Source organism: Atractosteus spatula, chromosome 19 (assembly GCF_055471065.1).
Source record: "Atractosteus spatula isolate fAtrSpa1 chromosome 19, fAtrSpa1.hap1, whole genome shotgun sequence".
Taxonomy (NCBI): Eukaryota; Metazoa; Chordata; class Actinopteri; order Semionotiformes; family Lepisosteidae; genus Atractosteus; species Atractosteus spatula.
In genome coordinates, this window is record NC_142724.1 from 10,098,089 (window position 1) to 10,121,235 (window position 23,147).

General features: G+C 36.1%; 1 non-coding gene across 1 annotated transcript; it reads right to left on the reverse strand.

Moving 5' to 3' along the window:
* Positions 1–20,238: 20,238 nt before the first annotated feature.
* LOC148818062 (U2 spliceosomal RNA) lies at positions 20,239–20,434 on the reverse strand. Its single transcript, XR_016094573.1, has one exon. It is a non-coding gene; the product is annotated as a U2 spliceosomal RNA (small nuclear RNA).
* Between the last annotated feature and the right edge of the window lie 2,713 nt (positions 20,435–23,147).

The window sequence follows — 23,147 nt, forward strand, 5'->3', positions numbered from 1 at the left end:
ATCATTAAGACCACTTGGTTACCAGGAATACTAAACCTTTAATTGGATTCTCTGAACCTAGTTAACAAGCACTGTATTTTGCTAATTTGCTTATTGAAACAGCTTTGCTTTTTTTCTTCCTGCAGCTATTAAGAGACTGTCCTTCTCCATTTAATTGACTCTTTGGAACTGGCAATGTGTCAATTTATGGACCACGCATTTCAGCTTTGCCAACACTTATCTGTACAAATCTCATGACTAGCCTTTTCCTCACTGTTGCCAGCACACTCCGGGCTCTTTATTAATCAAATTGATCATCTTTTTGTCTGTCTCAAGCTGTAGCTGCTAGTCTGTACATGTCTACTTGAGCCAAACACAGAGACAAAATAAATCTATGAAAAAAATAAATTGGGAAGGCTCTCATGTTTGGAGAAAGTAACCAAGAACCTCATTCAAGTTTCATTGTATTTATTAAAGTGTTAGGGTATAAATATGTCTAATGTGTTCTTTTTATATTTTTTAAAGATTATGATGTCCACATCTGAGGATATCACTGCTGTAATTGTACTATAACTGATGTTACTTCACATCTCAGTTAATTCAAAGGGCATTTCCATTTCTAGTGCTGTATTACAAGACTTTTAATGGTTTTGCTCTGCGCTAGCCTAAGGAATACTTCTATTCTTGCAGGAAAACTGACAGCAATTTTGTAGATTGTAAAAAAAAATGTACCTTCTATGTACCTTTCTCTGACCACATGACACCTTTCTTAGATTTTCAGTGTAAAATTCAGAACCTATTTCACATTTTAGTGTAAATTTATAAAGCTTTGAACATTCTGTTTTCAGGCAGCCTTAGAAATGCTCTCAAAGTTACATCACTTAATGCAGACTGCCATACATAGTCTCCGGAGAGTAAATTGTTTCCAATATAAAAAAATACTCCTTAACGTGAATTACTGTTCCAAAGATCACTAGAGAATTGGGTATTTGTCTCTGTGCTTGAATCATGTCTCAACAGGTACTTTTAGACATTTTGTTTAATACTTAAACATTTATGATGTGATAAATGCTTCTGTATGGCATCCCCTCTCCTGGTATCTTTGGATCGTGGCCAGTCTCGATATAATTTCTATTGAACTCTGTATGGCTCGGATCCATGCTACTGGAGAGAGAACTGTGAGTGGCTTGGAGAGCTACTGCTGTCTCAGTGAAGGCGTTGTTGTGTGAGGTTTGTGCTGCAGCCATCTGACTTTATTTTAGGTGTCTATAAGAGAGAGTTGTATTGTATTTTTGAATTGTATTTTGTCCTGTTTGAGAATTGTTGAAAAAAAACCACTACTCCTATACGCTCAGGAAAAGTTGTGTGCACAAAAAATATATCTCCATATACAGTACAGTACCATTCAATTGCAAGAAACATTGCTGTAGCCACATATTTTGCCCGTTGGTTTTTTCGGTAAATACACAACCATTGGCATAACCAACTATACAATATACACAGAAAAGGGCCTTGATGAGACTGAAATCACTGAATGTAAAAGCTTTCCTTCAAAGAACTGGAGAACCCACATCTCAGAGATTTCTCTCAGTTTTTTCCCCCGGTATTATATGTTAATGCACTTGGACAGCCAGACTCAGGAGTGCAGGAGAAACTGAAGTATTCCAATTTAGGGAATCTCTGATGTGATAAAAAGGCAGGGAATACACAAGCTCTGTCTCCCTCTTGATCTTCCAGGAAAAAGTAACCCTCACTTTATTAATTTTATTAAATATTCTGTTTGTGATGTTCTGTAGAGTTCGTTAATGAGGGCTGGGAGGGTAGGTGTCTTTTACAAGGCTAAAGATGTGAGTATCCATTAACGACAGCCCACAAGCTAGAAAAAAAAATCAAACTCTCAGACTTATTAATAGGTAAAGGAGGGCTGGTATTCTCAAATTCTAAGAAAAGCAGAGAACCTACAAAGTATTACTGGCAGGGCGATGAGCACCATATCTTTGTCCATTAAGCAAAATATTTCTCAATTACTTTTAATAAAACTAATGACAAGTGAGTTGGGGGCTGTGTCATAGAAGCCCACTGTTTTATAGCCAGAATGGCATGTTAAAATATAAAAAAGAGCTTTGAACTGTGAAATCCAGAAGCTTCTTAGTGAGGTAGTAGAGAAATCAGAACCACTTCCTAGGTTACTGTTGACATTCTTTGATATTTTGTTGATGTGATTTTTAAACCTTTTCCTCAAATATTGCAGCAGAACTGTACCCCCAATACACTCAAACCCACTTAAATAAACTGCTTAAATCTTCCACCTGTAGTTCTGATCCTGCAGATTCACCATTCACTTAAGATTTTTTATATTCAGTTTTGGATGATGTGTACTGTATACTGTATAACTAAATTGGACAAATTCAGTATAGGTGTACAGAGCAAATAACCGATATCTAGAAATATAACATCATACATTCACTCATGTTATAATAATAATAATAATAATAATAATAATAATAATAATAATAATAAGTAATATTCTTTACACTTATATAGCGCTTTACAGGTAATGGGGACTCCCCATTATGTGCAGCATCCACCTGGTTGATGTGATGGCAGCCATAGTGCGCCAGAACGCACACCACACATCAGCTATCAGTGGGGAGAAGAACAGAGTAATGAAGCCAATTCATAGATGTTGATTATTAGGAGGCCATGATTGGTAAAGGCCAATGGGAAATTTGGCCAGGACGCCAGGGTTACATCCCTACACTTTTCGAGAAATGCCCTGAGATTTTTAATGACCACAGAGAGTCAGGGCCTTGGTTGTACATCTTGCCCAAAGAACGACACCTTTTTACAGTACAGTGTCCCCGTCACTATACTGGGGTATTAGGACCTACATAGAGTGCAGGGTGAGTGCCCCCTGCTGGCCCCACAAACACCTCTTCCAGCAGCAACCTTAGTTTTTCCTGGGAGGTCTCTCATCCAGGGAACTGACCAGGTTGTTGTCACAGCTACTTAAATAGCACAGGTTCATTTTCTTTTCCATTGTTAGCATCCTAGCAATTTGTATTAACAGTAACAAGTTGAAATCTGTCTTAGTTTGTTCAAAACTGTAAGATGAAAATAGTGAAGTTATCTCTTGGTAGACACTTTTGAGCATCTTAACAATAATAAAAATGAAAACAAAACTCAGTACTAAGCCATTCCAAACTCCTACAATCCCCTGTGTAAAGCAATGTCTCCTGTTTTCTGTCCTGACTGTTCTTAAGCTTAATTTACTTTTTGTCCTTGGGTTATTGTGTTTTTTCTAATCAATAAAATGTCCCCTAGTTTGTCTTGTTCAATAGCCTTTAAGATTTTGAATACATGAATCAAGTTCCCACGTATTTGGTTTCTGTTCCAAATTTTACTAGTCTGGTTTCTCTCCTGGGTGTAATATTGTTCTTCTAGTTTTGTGAACAAAATGGAATACAATAGTCCAAGCGAGACCTAACTATTGCTTTACATTTTTTACAGAAATTCCCTCGACTGTAATTGTGCACTATAATTATATAACCAAGAATTCTGTAGGCCTTTTTATTGCTTCATCATGCTGTTTAGATGAGAATAGTCATAAGTCAATGTAAACGCCTTGCTTTCTCTGTGGGTGAATACTATTTCCAGCATGCCTGACCTGGTCAAATGAGAATGTTAGGCTATGATGTCACTGGGATCAGAAAAGATGAAAGGGTTAAAAAGGGTGACTGCAGGAGATCATCAGATGTCCGTGTGCTTAAAACAGTGCACGCAAAGGCATTCTAAAAATATGGTGAGATAGATCTCAATCCTGTAAAAAATGCTATCAGAATGATTAACAAATTTTGACACAATACTGCCTGATAAGGACAGGCCACTCTGTGAGATCAGTTATTAACAGTTACAGTATATCCTACTTATTAAGCTAAATATATTGTATGCAAAAGTTACTCTGAGGAGTCAACACAATATATGATAGTAGTAACATAATAGAGTTTCTATGGAACAGAGGTAAAATGGAGTAGCACTTAGGGCTACAAAGTATGTAGAACAGATTTACAGGAGTGATGAAATTCTAACTGAAATAACATGGGACCACATGTGTTTTGACTGGAGTCACCATTGTGTAGCAGGTTGAGAACACAATAGCCTACTTAAGCCTGGCAAGCTGTGTGCCAGTTGTTTATCACCTCTTGGAAATTAGTGACAGTCAGCTAATAACATAGTCCAGGCTCAAACAAGTGATGTCTGAACTATAGGGAGTTTCTTCTGAGTGACTGGGATCCTTCACTGGCTAAACCACTCACATGCTCTCATTGATAGTACTGTATCTGATATGCTTATAGAAAAGAATGGTCAGCACCGCGACAACAGAGAAACATCTTAGATTTCAGTCAGATACTGTTTTCAGGAAATATGTTAACAGTAAATGTTTGTCTGTGTTGTGCTCTGTCAGGCTGTTTTTAGGGCGCAATTATTATGATAACCCTTAGGACAGACAGTGTAGAGCTGAATTAAAACCAATCAGACATTTTAGTTCTTCTTACACACAGAAAGTAACTGGTGAAGTAACTGGTGAAAATTCAAAACATTACACTTATGGCCTCATTTTTTTATTTGAAAAGCATTTTGTAAGTATTTTGGATTTTATTCTAAACATCCAATTTTGTTTCACCATTGTAAAACACTATGAAATTACAAAACATCAAAAATGAGAATCTGGACCCCAAAACAGCTAAGCCGTCCAATATCTAAACCTGTTTGTTGCAAATGTTTCCCCAGTAACAGGACTAATGGCACACATTGGTTCAGTTCCACAATCTCTCACTACAATAGTAGTGTCATTTGCAATTGATCACTTATTTCTCTAATTCAGTTCAATAGCCTATCATTTCTGCCCAAATATTAATTCCCAGCACCAGCTGTTTGACTGTGATTTACTAGCTGTTTGACTAGTACAATGTGAATGATAGTACTAGGATGGGAGACGGTACTGCAGGGGTTCCCTTTTAGGAAAACAGCATACTGTAGTTCAAAAAGGTGTCCATCAATACTGTATCCCAGGGGTTACAATAAGTATCCATGAGCTTGCCAGATGGATTTTAATTGATAGTGACAGCTGATGTACTTACAACATTGTGAGAAACTAGCACCTAAGAATTGTCAGAAACATCACAGAGATGGAAAAGTCCACAGCCAAAGATGACTGCTTGTGGTCACTGTTGAATGGATGTAAAGTAATTTCTGTATGTGTTTTGGGAGGTTGAAGTAGAAATACAGAAAATAATTAGAGTTAAATGTAAAATCCAGAACAGAGTGCGGTGTGATTATATTTATACCAACAGCACATTTCTTCAGATACCTTTATTTTTAAAGAAAGGGCTATAGAAAACATTGAAAAGAAATGATTTGATCTGATATGTTTTCATCAAAAATATGAAATGATTCATTAAAAAAGGAGGGGAGGCAGCATTATAAAGATTTGAAGAAAATATGAAAAAATGTTTTATGATTACACAGTGTGGCACCTTTCTCCTTCTGTCAAGGACAAATCAAAGCACAGCACACATAAAAACATAATAGAGGAAACCAGAGCATAGGTGTAAATAGAAAATTAAGAGGCAACCTTACCAAGGCACTTGTTTTTTCTTGACAATTAAATTTAGCCAGAAAGAAATGCACACAAGAACTTTGAAACAAGGAGGGTTTTAAGCCTGAAGTTTAAAAAGAATCAGCAAGTCGAACACTTTGTATACATACAGTTGCTGTATGTTGCCGTCTGGTTTTGTGTGGCTTAAGACTTGATAGTCTTAAGAGTGTCAATTCTGTGGGCACAGTGTAGGGAAAACCGGGCAATTCTGCTATTTTCTAGGTGCTTATACTGTATGGACCTGCTCTGTAGTATAGTCCCCTGGAAACTTAAGCAGTAGCTGTGTTATTAATCAATCAACCAGTTGTGTGGTGCATTCTGTGTCCAATCTATACTGTATATACAGTATATATACTGCACATTCAGTATTTAAGAGCCAAATAATGATTCTTATGAACGGAAACAGTTTTTTAAAAAATAAATCATGTTGCATAATTCAGCCTCCTCTGGAGATCAGTGGTGATGGATTTCAGATAGTTTCAGGATGTAGTTAAAATATTTTTGTAGAGGTGAGCTGCCAGCACTGTTTCCTTATTGTCACCGTTAGGACAGTAACACTGCAGTTAATACACTCTGTCAGCAGTTTATCTAAGCCTGACAATGCTCTGGCCATCAACTGGGTTGTGCCCATGTGTCCAGCAGTTACAATTTGTCAGGCGTCTGTTTGGAACACCTGCTTCTCCATCACTGCTGACGGATTCCTTCACTTAGATATTTTGATTGATGGTTCTGAATGGACATTTTATATACTGTATATCCAGCTACAGATTCACACAATAGGGAATCTGTGTGTGCAAAACACAAAGAATGTGTTTACTTGGATCACCTTGTATTTAGCATGCTGGTAATAATTTGCGTAAAACAATATTTTACTATTATGAAATGCATTTTGCCATATTGTGTCCCTTTAAAGTTGCTTTTATAAACTGCAGCTGACAAATTCATCAGAAATAATTAAGGAATCTGTGAGGCCAGTGTAGAAGTAATAATCTGAAGACTGAGATCTGTGGAGGGACCTATACTGTATGTACTGTAGGTAAAGCATTTCTAATGCAGTTGATTGAAAAGGGGTGATAAATAATAATGTTACAGGATGTACAGTATATAATGTATCAACAAAGCCACATATACAGTATAGAATATACAGTACCATTACACTTCTTAAATATTGCATGCAGTATGCATTGCAGTCTTTCTAAATGATTTTTAAAATGAAGACGTACAGCAAGGGAAATTTTGCATTCTACACAACACATTTATAACCTAATAATATAAAAAGCTAATGATAACATGCAGTTGTTGATATACAGTAGCATACTGTATGGTTAATCAAGTGTACTAAAACCCTTGCAATAAGATAAATAACATTTAACCACGAGAGCCACCATCTTGTAATATACAGTACTGTATGTGTAAACAAAATGTCTTGAAATTCAAATGAGACAGAAATCATACAATATCAACTGAACTTTTCCACAATAAGATGCTTCATACTGCAATGCTTATTCACCATGTTTCAGCACACAATTTCAATATTTTAAATGATTGTTTTCACCATCAAAATTGTCTGTCAATGTATAGAATGTCAGTTTCCAGCCAACAATGTGCTATGTTGTAAATATTGGCTTATTATCCACAAGGAGTGACATTTCTACCTCCTCTTTTAAATACTTTTGGAAACTGCTGAACTGACAGCATGGTTAATTTAGTAATTTTAACATTAATGAAATATTTCAAATCTGTGTTTCACGATGCTTATTTGGTTAAATTTACTGGAATAAGAAAGAAACACTCTGGAAAACATGTTTTATGTACACCAAAGACTTTTCCATCTCATTCTAGAATACTGTATGTCATATACTGTACTATACAGTATCTGCTGTACAATTAGTGTTCTAACAGTGCTCTGCGGCTCATCCACTGACAAACTGACATGGATTATTGCTAAGTAGCTCAAACTTTAACTTCTGATGAGCACATTTTTTCCTGGTTTCAGCACCCCACTACTGTATATAATTTCTTTTGCCCATTTCAATCTTTTTTTGTTTTTTCTTTTTAACAAAAATTTTTTGAAGGTACAGTATAGACCCATTATTTTGCAATGATGCGTAGCTTATTATTCTTGAAGATACTTTAACACCTGTACTGTATTTGCAGCAAGGTCATTTCCAAGATCTCTGCTCCGTTGTTACTTTATTATCACCTATCAGACAGAATGTGCCCTGAAGAAATTGACGTCACTTTTGGTTTTCTTCCTTCACCACATAATGTATATCATCAACACCAAGAAGTTAACGAACCCTCCCTGAGAACTTACAGTATGTCAGATGGCACCAGGAGAAATGTGAAAATTGGTGGTGATCCATCAATGAGGGTAGTCTTCATTAGATGATACTTTAATTACTATATACTCATTGTATGAAGTGTCTGTCAAATGAGCTACCATGTACACAATACATTTAAATCTTTTAGCACATCATTAAGCTACATTTAAAGTAAACACAAACTATATTATTCTATCATGTGTACTTTGTATGCTACACCTAGTTGTGTCCTCCCTATGGATATTTTTTCTGGTATTGTATGTACATACTGTACTATGTAATATTACATCACTTAATGTAATATGTACAGTATGCACATCATTGACATGCTAGATAAGTTAAGTAAAGCTATCCTTGTATACTCCATGATTGAAGTATAACCCAAGTTGTAACTTAATACACTGTGTTGCCTGCAGCTTTTACTACATTGTAATATTACTATTTTTAACAATAATTTGATTACTACGTTTATTTTTTCTTTATTCAGCGTGGTGTATAGGTAGCACCACATGTATATGAAACAAATGAACATTTTCTCACAAACTCACATTCGGCTGTAAATGAGATATTGTACACAGTCCAATATAGAGTAGAGAGGGCTCACAGCAAATATAATAAGTTGAATCTGTAAAACCCAACAGAGGTACAGGATGTTCTTAAGAATTAAAGGTTACCCTCATTAAGTCATGGGACATCAATGATATATATTAAGACATATTTGTGTGTGTGAATATTTGAAATCGAATCTTTCCAAATCTAAAAGTAAAACAGATACATGCAGCATCAATTTCCAGAAGAAAATTGTGCAGTGCAAAAAGCAGCAAAATGTTATTAATATTAACAGGAATAGAAGTTTCCATTCTCTTAAAAAACAGTGAGTAAAAGGGCACTGGGCCACAAATCTGCAAGAGTGAATTGAAAAAAAGGTCCCACCTGCTATCAGGACTTTTGGAAGCTATACAATAAACAGTGATGCCACAATCAATGGTTCTCAAATGTAGTGTAGCTGTATTTTCTCACTATAGAAACAGGGCAGGTCACTCCTATAGCTTTGTAACAGCCCCAGGCAGTGTTGTTTATGCTAGGCAGCCCATCTTTGCATGCTAAACAGACATTTGAAGTCTAGGATAGAGAAACTTAAAAAATCTTTTCAGATTGTCAGTCAAAAGATGATTTGTGTACCCTGTGGCTCATCATATGCTCACGGTCTCTTTGTGTCTTAGGATAAAACTACAGTATGTGGTCTATTAAAAAGGCAATTACACTTAAGAATGTGGGCCTGATCTGCCAGCCTCTTACATCTGTTCTTTTTAAATTTAAGTGGTTTCTCACTTCATGAGAGGGTGCATTATCTTATTTTAAAGTGGGATTCGACAAACATCTCTCTGATTATTACAAATTAGCATGGATTCTGCAGCTATCAGTCAACCAAGTTCATTGCTATGGAGCTTGCACTTGCACTGGATGAGAGAAAGCTTAATTTATGATGATGATCATGTAAACATGTTCGAAGAATATTTTAGTTACATCACTGTTGTGTGCGAAGCTAAGAATAGTCTGGATGTCAAACACCCTGGTGCTCTAGCAATTAAGAACCATAGTGTGAGGAATTCCAGTCACACTTGGGATTATTTTGGACAAAGGGTTCCTTCTGGAATTTGCACTAATCCAGATGTTGATCTCTTGTAAGCCTCCAGTAGTTGATAATCATATTCTAAATTGTGATCTTAATTTACTATTAAAATCTGTTTTGAACATTTCCGGTGAATTTGGTACCATTCTGGCCTCTGTGGTGTGATGTCTAACACACTAGCAGAACACAGGGGGTTTTGAACAGTTGCTAAACATATGGTATAATGCCAGATCTACTGTATACACAAGAAATGTATGCGATTTTTGCCTGTATTACAGCACTTTCAGCCATGTATAAAAATGTTTGCTTCTGACTACTTCTACTGTATATCTGGGGATAATTACAGGTTCATTCCATAATGAAAAATATAAAGAAAAAAACAACAACGTTTTGGCAGGGTAATCTGGGTAGGGAGAAAGTGAAAATGAGAGACCAAATAGTGGGTAAAAAAAAGAGAAGGTAAGAATGGGTACAGGAGGTGACATGGAATTGGAAGATGCATTTCACTAGAAAGGTCACTATAAATGAAGGAAGAGATCTAAAAATAAAGAAAGGAGTCAATCATTAGGAATGGGGGGAAAGCATTTACATAGTTTAAGGAAAAGATGCTCTCTATATAGCAATGCTTATTGTCTTGCAGCCTGGTTGATTATTACCCTTTCAAATTTCACAAAAAAAGAGAAAAAGAAAAAAAACACTGGCATTTTGATTCAGTATTAAGTAAGGATTTCAGATATTGCTCCTGTGTCTTAGAAAAACACATTTTAATACAGAAGAACAATTTCTAAGACCTCAGTTGTTCATCGAACATCTGTGTTGCAAAAAAAGAAATATTTATTAGTATGAAGGCCACTTTTCCATTGCACATCCCCATAGCAACCCAGCTTTGTGTATTCCAACAATCAAACTGGAAGCAAAGGCCTGAGCCTTAAGGGTTGTTATGGACATAAAACACAAGCTGGAGGTATACAGAGTGCAGGCTGAGTGTCATGTAGTGCCATTTCAGTAGAGTAAGACAGACCTTGTTTCAAAAGAAGAGAGTGATTTGTAATAAAATATCAGACAAAACACAATCTTGCCAGCTATTTTCAGAATTTACTGGAGCACTAAAATAAAAACACATTCAAATGTTTTAGTAAGTTCAATACAGTATAGTGTGTTTTGTTACAGGTACTGTACTTAATTGAACCAATAATCAACAATCAACAATTTTCAGTTCTTAAAAGGCTGGATATGGTACTGGATAGGACCTATAAAAAGTTTGTTGGAGAGATAGACATTAATTGCTTTACACAAGTTACAAAATAGCTAGAATTAAACTAAATATTCAACAGTTCAGTAAAATTCTAACAGTGAAAAAAAACTAGCCAACAAATGTAAAGGGAGAGTGTCCTCACATGGCTGAGGAAATGATAGCAGTAGCTTAAGATCTGAACCCTCCTTCCTATTCTGAATCCTATCATCTAAGATCTGAACCTTATCACCTAAGGTGATTGCCTTTCAAGATTTTGAATAAAGAAGTCAAGTCACTAAATGATCTTCGTAGTTACAGACAGTCTCCCTCAGTCTTGGAATATTTTAGTTTCTCATGTTACATAATTAACAAGTGGAGTACATGTATGAATGACTATGCATCCATTTTCAGTGTGCTTGTCCTCATAAAGGTCATGGCTTAAGTCTAACAATGCACCTATAGTAACTTATTTTTTTTTAGTTCTATCCAGTAGTCTTAATAATATATATCCAAGCATTTTGTTTTGTATTCCTAGCCTGCACTGCCCAGTTCAAGAATGCGTTAAGTCAAACAAAGTCCTAGATCTGTCGCATATATCGCTTCCTCTCACTCAGTAGAACTCACTTAATACTTGAAATGTAAGAATATGCCTCTGGTGGATTTGTTCAGAATAACATTTACAGTATTCTGACGAGGTGAGTTCTATAAATCCTTTTAATAATAATAATAATTGTTTACACTTATATAGCGCTTTTATGGACACTCCACTCAAGGCACTTTACAGGTAATGGGGACTCCCCTCCACCACCATTAATGTGCAGCATCCACCTGGATGATGTGATGGCAGCCATAGTGCGCCAGAAGGCTCACTGCACATCAGCTATCAGTGGGGAGGAGAGCAGAGTAATGAAGCCAATTCATAGATGGGGATTATTAGGAGGCCATGATTGGTAAGGGCCAATGGGAAATTTGGCCAGGACGCCGGCATTATTCCCCATTTTTTAATGACCACAGAGAGTCAGGATCTCAGTTTTACAACCTATCCGAAGGACGGCGCCTGTTTAAAGTATAGTGTCCCTGTCACTATACTGGGGCATTAGGACCCACAGGTACTGACCAGGCTCACATCTGCTTAGCTTCAGTGGGCTGCCAGTTGTGAGTTGCAGAGTGATTTTAGCTAAAGAATACACAGGATACACAGGGTTACACTGCTGTTTCACATTTATACATCAGGTTCTGTGAGGGTGTCTCTCCAGTCGGGAGCATGTACACAACAGTAGGCTTCTTGTTACTGAGTGAGTATTCCCAAATAAATCTGCCCCACACAACAAGTCCAGGGATGCGAGCTTAATAATAATAACTATTTTTATTTTTTTTTAGATTTCAGGTTCTTTCCTAATTTTCAGAATGACTTTTACACATTTTATTTTTTTATTTTTGCTCTCTGTAGCAAATATGATCCCTAGAAATCATCTGAATTTCTTTAAGCCACCTCACCATAAATGGGCAAGAAACGTGATGTTAACATATTTAAACAACACTGATAAGTCCTTAATACTGTAGGAAAAAAACTTTTTAGTGATTCTAGTTTTGTAAGAAGGTCTCATAAAAATTAAGTGGGTGGAAAGGAGGCTGTATTTCTCAAACTGTTTATTGTGGTGTTATCTTTGTGTTGGATTTGGCCTTTAAAGATTTTTATTTGTACATTTAAAGATGGAAAAATATTTTTATGATTATTGCTTGAGAACAGTATCCTAAGCATATAACTAAATGATTTCCATCTTTTTCACATGCTGATCTGTTGAACATTTCATTATTTTAATATCTAGGCAACATCTTTTCTACGTTTTCATAGTAACCTAAGACAAATTTAGATAAAAAAATTCTGAGATGGAGTAGAACTTTTTTAAAGTATCTTTTAATTTTCTTGCAGACATAGAGATTAGTAAGGAACTGTAAATTATACTTAAGGAATCAATGAAAAGTCCTCTAATTAAAAAAAGCAATAAATGTCTACATACTGTTCAGAACAATGATTCCAAATAGTTAATAGTAAAACAAAACCTTAAGCTGATTTTTCAAACAACAGCTATAGATGAGAAATAAAAGTAATCTAAAACAGCAGAACATGTGGAAAAAACATCTTTATCTAGCATCTAGTACTCAATCCATAGTACTTTTCTATCTAGTACTCAGTCCACTGTTCACATTGCACCACAAATATAATTCATTTTTGCCTGTATTGCACTTCCTAGTTGATCCTGATGAAGCTGGTCTTTCACTTTATTTTACTCGGGCAACTTCCTGGTAATGCAGTGCAATTCTCTTGGCAGCTTTGAATTATTTACTCGTAAGAACCTGTTTGAAGTTGAGGAGGACAGGAATGTGGAGCACATTTTGAAGTTTTCTTTTTTCATCCTTTTTTCCTTTATTTTCTATAATCCCAAGAGCTGTTGCTCAATGGCTATAGAAAAGCACAAAGACACCAAACCAAATGGATGAAATGTCATCCAAGTGCATATGAAATAGATAGAAGATAGCATAAACATTCACAGCACCAATTGCGCACTTACTCCTGTTTTTATAGGTGCCCATATCAGTGCAGGTTTATACATAGGTAAGGTCCAGGTCACATTAGAAGTTACAAAGACGTTTCTCAAGAGAAGAACTTTAAATATTAATGTTAACATTTCAATTTCAGTTCACTTACCGTTTGCATTACATTGTTACAGGTACTAATTCTGAATAATTCACAATTTTAGAAGCTTCTAATTCAAACTCAGTAATAGAGTCAGTTGAAACAGCAGTTTTACCATCTTTCTTAAGAATTCATAGGGCATGTAAATGTAGAGAAATTGAGTAAAAACAAAATCTTTTGATCGGGTCTCCTTTTCAACCACTGGTGTTTGTGACAGATTTGTGACCGTGAATGCATCTTGTTTTTTTTTTTTAAATGTCAGTTGAAAATGTTTATGTGAGAATTACAGGAATAAAATTGCATTTCAAATACGCTGGTCAGTCTAAAGTATACATGTCTGGACCAGCAAGTCTTTTCACAGCTGTGCTGATCACTGTAACCAGGGTGAGGATGGGGGAGGTGTATGGGGTAATTAGTCTCTGGTTTCTGTAAAAGACTTTGGAACAGCTTGACTGAACATATTTTTCTGCACTGCAGATCAGCTGTGATGCCTGATGTTTTGTTGCCTTCAGTATTCCCTTTCAGCTATTTCTTCATATTTGAAATGAAAATAAATCTTCAGTTTTATTTTAAATAAAACCTGTTTATTACATTCTGAGAGGCATTAGCAGGAAACTTTATTGATTTGAAGATACAGCTATTAGTTTCAGTGGGGTTACCAGAACATTAATGATTGCTATGGGTATTACAAAAACTGAGGGCTGAAAGAACTAATCAATATGATAATTTTGACCCTACACTCTGACATTTGAACAACAACATGAAAGACAGAACATCTGTCACTTTTTTTCTTCATAAAGCTGTCTTAACTAAGTCCTGCCATTTTTTTTATCTCCATTACAATAAAAAATAGTTACAAAAACTATATACAGTATACACATTAAAAGCATTAAAGACTGCCTTCCCACCCTTAAAGGAGTTAACTAATTATGACCCAGTGTTTCTATTCACAGATGACAGAACCCTTTAATGGCCTCTAATGCCAGGCTAGCTGCCATTCCAGTCTCTTCCAAGTGTGGTCTACTACATTGTCATTGACTAGATAACCAGTCATAGGATTTTAGCTCACATTCAGTGGTATCAATCAAAGTAAAGCAACAGGGATAAGTGTCCCTTTATGACATAAAAAAATGCCATACTCAGACAGGTAAAATCAACTGAAACTCATACCTCTTTAATGTAGAAGACTACAAGGGGGAGTGGGTTGAAGTATGAACAATCCTGAAAGATTTTGACAAATCTGGAGGACTGCTGTGAGATGAATAGTGAAACGGGGATGTGAAGACAAAAGCACATTGAGTAAGAGAAGAGACTTTCACAGAAATTCACAGGTATAAAATAAACTACTGCAGCCTGTGCCAACCTGTTATGCTTCCCCCCTTTTCATTTCTTCACTTTCAGCCTGGAGGATTTTCCGGGATAATGTTTATTGTTAATAAAAGGTTATCTTGGCATATGACAGTCTACATAGAAATAGAAGTCAAGGTTCAATAAGAATGCACACAGTAAGGTAGGAAATCCGACAGTGATGGATTTGAAATTGGAACAAAAAAGACGATATGTGAAAATTTCCAGGAAGAACTCTGGCAGTGATTTGAAAACCAAGTGTTTCCTGCAGTTCAATCCAGCATTTGCTTGATTTCTATAATCCAGAGAAACTTTTTCATGGGTAGGGCCACCTCAGAGCACTTCAAAAAGAGGCATGTTACACTGGGGCTTTAGTGAGAACACAGTAGCTGAGAGTAAAAGAGAAAACATGCAGTCAAGATAACATTGGTTCCAAAATAAATAAATTACTCAAAGCTGAAACCACAGATAGATGACTCCATTCGAAGCATAATCTAAAACACCCTGTGGCAAAAAGCAAGGCTTAAAAAATAAACAGGAAAACAGCAGTGTGGCATTTTTTCTTTAAAATAAGAAACAAGATAAATTTATTTTTCTTTTGTAGGTTATGAGAATTGCTTCAAAAAGAGCATCCATCCGAGTTCTGAAATTTTGAAAAACTTTGTTCTTGCAGTTTTCTTTGGTATAGGTTATTTGCATTATTCAGAAAAGGTTAGAAAAATAGCACATTTCCAAAGAGACGTGTTTATCCTTGACTTGTAAAGTAAAACAGGGAATATAACAGAAGAAGGCAAGTAAAGACATAAAGTAATTCTGTCAATACAAATAATTACTCCTAGACAGCTGCTGTCTCTCGTCAAAAAGACACTTCAACAGAATCTATTGGTGAGACTGTAAATCCTACTAGTATAACAGCAGCTTTGTTTGCAATATTCAGATCAAGCCAAGAAAGGTAAATTATGACACAAAGACAAAATAATACAGAAAGAGATTCTCTTGTAGAAGAAGTCGGAATATTTCTATTTTCCGCTATTTAATATCTTATGCTATGTGAGCAATATACGTTTATGATGTTTCTGTGCTCATTCATTGCACATAGAGTACAGTATTTACAGGTACTGTATGTATTTTTTTCTAATTACTTAATTACGTAATTCTGTTTGAAATCCATATACAGTAGCTTCTGGGACATGCTAAGAATATTATAATGACATCACTTGGTTTCATTTTTACTTATTATTTCATTTGTTTTTTATTTTTTAAGATAGATGCATTGTGTCTATGTATTTTACAGTATTTGTAAAACGTGAGCACAGGATTCTTCTCATTAAGCTAAATCAACAGTCACCACTTTTGTCAGCATCAAATTGGAAACACCTGTGTTCTGATTTTGAAGTCATTTGTGTAATGAGCAGAAGCTATGGGAGATTGGGTTTGTGTATTAAGCAATGAACTCTTTTCTATGCTTTAGTGCTATGGATGTATGGTTTCCACTTAGAGAGTTAAGCAACCACAGTTGTTTGTGGTAATAATGTAACATGATTGGATTAATTAAATGTAATTAGAGAAAGGCTTCTGACACAGAGAGATGAGGAGCAAACTACTCCCCGATAACAGTGTTGAGTTGAATTGAAGTCTCTGAAACTAGCAGTTACTGTACATGCGAAAGGTTTGTTTTAATAGTCAGCTGCTATGTGGGTTAAAGCAAAAGTCCTGTACATGATTTGTAAAATGTTCTGTTGTAAAGTAATTTTACATATCTTTTTGACAGTGCCATACAAGAATAGAACACGAAGAGAGATACAGTATATAAATGTTGGTATCACTGATGTCTATGTATTAAATGTTCAAGTTATAAAACTCATTTTAAAATACCTGCGTGTCTAATGATAATCCATTTTTAAGGGTCTCTGGCACTGTTAATCAGCGTGTCATGGTTGTGCGGATATTTAATTAATAGGAAATGTTTCTCTCTCTTTTGCTATAACCCCAGTGCTGAGAGGAAGGATCCCTGTAGGATAAACTTTTGTTGTATTAGGTTTAATGCTCATTTGGGCTGGAGATTGAGTACTCTGGGGTGTCTTTTAAATTATTAGAATCTGCCATTTTAAACACTTAAAGTCTTAAATAGCCAATTAATGTCCAATCTCACTTTCCACCAGTGCTTACTTTGCAAGCCTGGGGCAGACATAGAAAATATACATGTCATTTGAGTATCAACATCTGTTTTGGTTTGGCTCTGTAATTATAGAATACAAGCAGTTGAGCTTTTGTACCAGTTACAGGTTAGTTTCAGCCATTACAGAAAAAAGTGATCCTCCTCGACCCTGATAAAGTGCTTTCATGATACAGGATACATTATCACACACTACCAACAAAAGCATTGACCAGCTGAGCCATTCAGAAGTACAGTATATGCATTGTCTTGGTTATCATGACACAAAAAGAAAAGCACTACACTAGAAAGAGTTAGAAGAAGAATGACAGAACTGTATGTTTTTATTCGGTGATGATCAGAGTGGTCAAAAAGAGCAAGTGCATTTATTTTATTTTGTGATCATTTTTGTGAGGAAAACAATATGATACAACAATATTACAAAACATAGAGCAATCCTATTTGCCCTCTAGGATCATATAAAAATGGTTGCCTGTTATTCCCTGAGGACACAGAGCATGCTTTTGATGTGTCATTGAATCCCATTAGCAAATGTTTTCAAGTAGTCAGATACATTCTGTGGATAAAATTAAAATGTATTAACTTGTTGTGAAGGCTTAGAAACCATCTTCATAGCAATCTAAAAAGTCACCCATGAAGTGTTTTCCTCTTCCAGAAGTTTGTCTCTATTCCAGAAAGCACTAATCACCAGTGCTTTACATAAGGATCTCAACAGGTAAGAAAAGAGAGGAGGAGACCTTTATTCATCATTTTCCTGAAGCAGTGAATCAAAAGCTCTGTGTCTCCGGGAAACCTATAATCACACATTGCTGAAAGAAGACAGAGGAAAAAAGAAAGTACCCAATAAATTACTGCATGATTGTAGATCCTAGAATGCACAAAGGTCATTGTGGTTCATAACATCTGCCAAAGCATGAATACCTAAATCAGACCACTGGGGAAATACACAGGAATAAGTGCCAGATAAAAGAGCTGTATTATAAACAAATGGTGAATAAATTTTTGTTATGTTTAACATTTTGTTAGTGTGCATATCCACCAATTGCTACTATGACCAAATAAGAAATGAATTGCAATTTATGCTAAGAAAAATGTGAATGTAAAATAGATTTTATAATCCTCATGGCTCATGGATTTTATAATGCTCATTCCCTCTAGTTGTCTCCTCAAAACAAGAGAGAAACTGTGGTCAGGTTCAATATAAAAAAAAACATACTGTCTGAAGTTTGGTACAGATAACCCAGCTAAGGATTTTGCACTTTGCAATGTCTGGGATTCGAAATATGATCGCAACCCTTTCCACACTAATTTTAAGATGACAGGGTAAGATTTAGTCTAACACAAAACAAGGGAAGGGAGGGAGCATCAAGTTGAGAAAAATAATTTTTATTAAAGGATCAAATAAGGAAGATGTATACATTTAAAACTCTCTCTCTCTTTAAAAAACTTGGTGAGGGGGCAACAATGGGTAGACATTGTCCATGTCAAAATGGAAAAAAAGTTCCTGTTCTAACCACTGCTTATTGATTATCGGCACTTAACAGTGTACTAAAAAGACAGTACCCCAACACATAAAAAAGGCCAGAAGTAAGGATATAAATTAATTATGTAAAGCCAATGATGATTTAAAGATGATAGCTGAACCTGAATCTCTCTGTGCTTTGAAGTCAGTCCCCAGTAGGAATGCTGTGAGACTGAGAATGGTGTATATGGGTGTGTGTGCTTGTCAAAAAATCACTGCTAATGTGATTTGAGCCCTCGCATTATTGTTATGTTATTATTGTGGATTAAATTGTGTGGAGAAACAGGTCAGTGTGATTGGGTTGTAGGCAGCTGCAACACAGAACTACCTACCTCCTTAATGAGAAGCGTGGGTGTGTCAAACTCTTTATTACCCACACCAGCTGAGGTTCCACACAACATGCGAGGTGGGGGAGTTGGTGTGTGTGATTGTCATCACCTTTGAGAGGGACGACAGCTCCACTTTCACTTTGAAGACACTGTTCAAGAGCCATAAGGAGCTGAAGACACCAGTCATTTTTAAGAAGTGACAGCATTATTTCCATGAATTGTAAAGATGTCCTTGTCTACAGAAAATAGTGTCCTTGTTCAGTCCTTCATGCTGCCTCGAAAGCTTATCTTTTTTTTTCCAAATCAGTGATTTTTAATTAATACAGACACTTTACAGAGCCTGAGAGTGTGCGAACTCTTTTTAATCCTGAATTTCTGAAAGTCTTGTTCAGTATGGGAGATACGGGTGTTGCTGCTCTGTGACCTTTGATCTGTGTGACCAGTTCAGTAGAAGCATTACTTAATGTTACGCAGTGCTTATGCAGTGAGCACTTCGGTGGAACACACGGATTGCAATGCATTCAAAGCACGCACACTCATTGCTGCTTTAGCCCCACTCCTTTGAAAATTTAGCACCTTGTGTACCAAGTGCCAGAACTCTCTACTTTATGTCTACACAGTGGCTCTAGGTACAATAAAATAGTACTATTGGATTACACATTATGTTAAAACTCTTTTTTTTGTCAAGCAATTTGTATTTGTGATCACGAAATTGACCTGAATGATACAGTAAGTAATAATAATAATTGCTTACACTTACAGTATATGGTGCTTTTCTGGACACTCCACTCAAAGTGCTTTACAGGTAATGGGGACTCCCCTCCACCACCAGCAATGTGCAGCACCCACCTGGATGATGTGACGACTGCCATAGTGCACCAGAATGCTCACCACACATCAGCTATTAGTGAGGAGGAGAACAGAGAAATGAAGCCAATTCATAGATGGGAATTATTAGGAGGCCATGATTGGTAAGGGCCAATGGGACATTTGGCCAGGACGCCGGGGTTACACCCCTACTCTTTTCGAGAAACGCCCTGGGATTTTTAATGACCACAGAGGATCAGGACTTCGGTTTTACATCTCATACAAAGGACGGTACCTTTTTACAGTACAGTGTCCCCGTCACTATACTGGGGTATTAGGACCCCATAGACTGCAGGGTGGGCACCCCCTGCTGGCCCCTCTAACACCTCTTCCAGCAGCAACCTTAGTTTTTCCCAGGAGGTCTCCCATCATGGTACTGACCAGGCTCACATTTCCTTACCTTCAGTGGGTTGCCAGTTGTGAGTTGCAGGGTGATATGGCTGCTGCTAGCAAAGTCTAACCCCACAGGGGGGTGGTGCACTGTTCCTGGAAACACTGCACTACCAGGTCAATGCAGGAGTGGAAGAGGCAAACCCCTGATCCAGCTCCACATACCAAAAATCCATTAAATACATGGACCCCTCATAGAAGGCCTACCAGATATTAAATAGATAAGAACAGAAACTACTGTACACTTGATCTGAATCTTAGGCCAGTACAATTTATTACATATTTTATTTTGGTTAACTGCAAGCATCCATTTGACCATATGAGACCAAAGACATACTTTATGTTCAACCCAGTGATTTCAATTGGTCATAAGTATACAGTAGAAACACATTTATCCACTTTAAATTTCAATTTAAATATCAACAAACAAATCGGACAAATCAGCTTTGTTCAGGGTATTTATAACAATTATTATAACAAAATGATTAAGTTATTTATATGGAATATACTGTATGTGTGAACTATTATTAACAAAGTACTGTATGCATATTTGTTTTATAGCTGCCAAGTTTATCACCATAATTAAAATTATGAAATGATTAAAAAATAAATTTTATTTCAATCAATTTTTTGTCACACCAAGGATCTCATCATTATAGTTGGCGAATAATTCCCATGAACACATTTCGAAAACAAGATTAGGATTTTTCTTTCCATGCTGAGACACTAATTCACTATGTATGGTGTAGATATGCTGCAAAAGTGTTAAAGGTTTACCTCAAATGCCCACATACATACATTTTTAGTTCTTTACATACTGTGGAAGAGACATACTGTATGTTCAATGATTACCTCTTCCAAAACAAGGCTGGAGGGGTTAATAGTGAATTGCAGATTCAATATAAAAAAGTCTTGTTGCAATTCAACAAGAAAAAGGGATTATTTTTCAATGCTCGTCAAAGATATTGAAGGTCACGTCTATTTATTTGTTAATGTAAAATATAAACATGTTAAGTGCACTTAAAGAAGCCTTTTGGCCTTCATCACTTCCATACAAGATGTGTGACTTAGCTCTACTGAGAAAACTCAATATTGTACGGTACATCTCTGCAACGATAAGCAGCTGACAATGGCATACAATTCTTTAGGTACTGTAAATGACTATACTGATGTTATGATATTGCAAGGAAATACTGTATATACTGTACAAAAGTATTCAGAGCCTTCCCATGAAAATGATGCATTTGTACTTTCTAATCCTCGTTCACTGCCTTGCTACTGCAAGTAACTTTACTGTGAGCCCCTCTCCTTCAGGTATCCCAGTAAGGGTCCCAAGCAGCATTCCCAGCTGGTTTCCCACCATGAGCAGTATCTACCCCTGACTTTCTGCCCGCTGTTTCTACCTGCAGCTCTGACCCACTTACCCAACGCACTGGATACTTGTCTACAGATGCTTAAGTTTAGGGGCACATACAGTAGTTTCGCAAATATTGTGTCTCAATCACTCTTTCCCATTCCTCATTGGCAATTTTGCAATCTGTCTTTTGCCAGTCACTATGCAAAGCCAAACTCCGGAAGCAATGTTGCCATGATGCTGAGTCTTTCTTGTTCAGAAGTTATTCCAATAATCCTTTAGTTACACACACACTCAATCAAAAATCTTTAAAGCATCATGCCTAAAAAATATTCACTCTCACTGGGTGGCTTGAAAATGTCACAAAACCTTCCATCAAATCTTTTCTTCAATTTGTTTAAACTACTAAATACATCATTGTTCACATCTGACTTTATACTTAACCATTCTGTGTCAGTGTTACAGGAGCCTTTTTAACAGTCTTTTTTGTGTGGGTTCTGACAGTCATATCCTCATTGAAAGGTTGTTGTTCTCTCATGTAGGCAAGTTAAGCCAGCAAAACAAAGTAATTAAAATCACATATAATACTGTATATCTATTACCTAATCGGGATGCTTGTGTTGACTGTTATGTGCATTATTGATTAATTTAACAGAAGCTTTTATCCCAGACAATTGACAGTTAAGGATGGACATTTATTAAACACATGCTGAAAAAAAGAAGAAAGAAAACACAACGTTTTGGCCGTGGAGCCTTCTTCAGGTATCGCACCACACCTGAAGAAGGCTCCACGGCCGAAACGTTGTGTTTTCTTTTTTCTTTTTTTCAGCATGGAATAAACCTATTACTTGTTCCTTTGCAGCCTACGCATGCTGGCGGAGCTCCCCACCTGAATTATTAAACACTGCTGGAATACCATGGCCACTTGCAACTCTGTTCAATAAAAATCTGGTAACCTTAGATGTTAAACAAATTCTAAAATAAAACTTAAGAATGGGAAAATGGAAAGACTCACATATAACCTACAGTGAGCAATACAAGACAGGACCAGCATAAAAGCTGTGCAGATTATAGTGTAGTTTTATACTGTAGGTGCACAGGAGAAAATGACCATGGACCACAGAAAGGTGATCAGTTCAAGGGTTACCTTTATGAGATGATTTGAAACCATAACTATTTGATTTGTTTTTTTCCTATAAACACTATTATTTATTTTTTATACTATATATATATATATTAGACAGATATTTTATAATAACCAGATATGCTTTAGGTGAAATGGTACTTCCATTATACAGTAAGTGTTTATATCAATGTACAAGGTTGGTGCACACACAGATTTTTAAATTTAATGAAATTTTTTAAACTCTTCAAATCAATTAGGTAGAATTCCTTTAAATAACTGTGCAAACAGGGTCTGAAGAAGTGGCCTAAATAGATTATACCAGATTGTTTGCTTAGGCTTTATTAGAGTTTAATTCAAGGGTAGATGTTTTTTTTTGTCAATATCTCTTTTGTTTGCTTTGTACATTCAATCAAGACAGAATAGTTTAACTGGAGATTTAATAATTATTGCTGCATTAGAAATCACCCTAGCTTTGAACAGATGATCCAACATAATTAAAGAAAAATGTT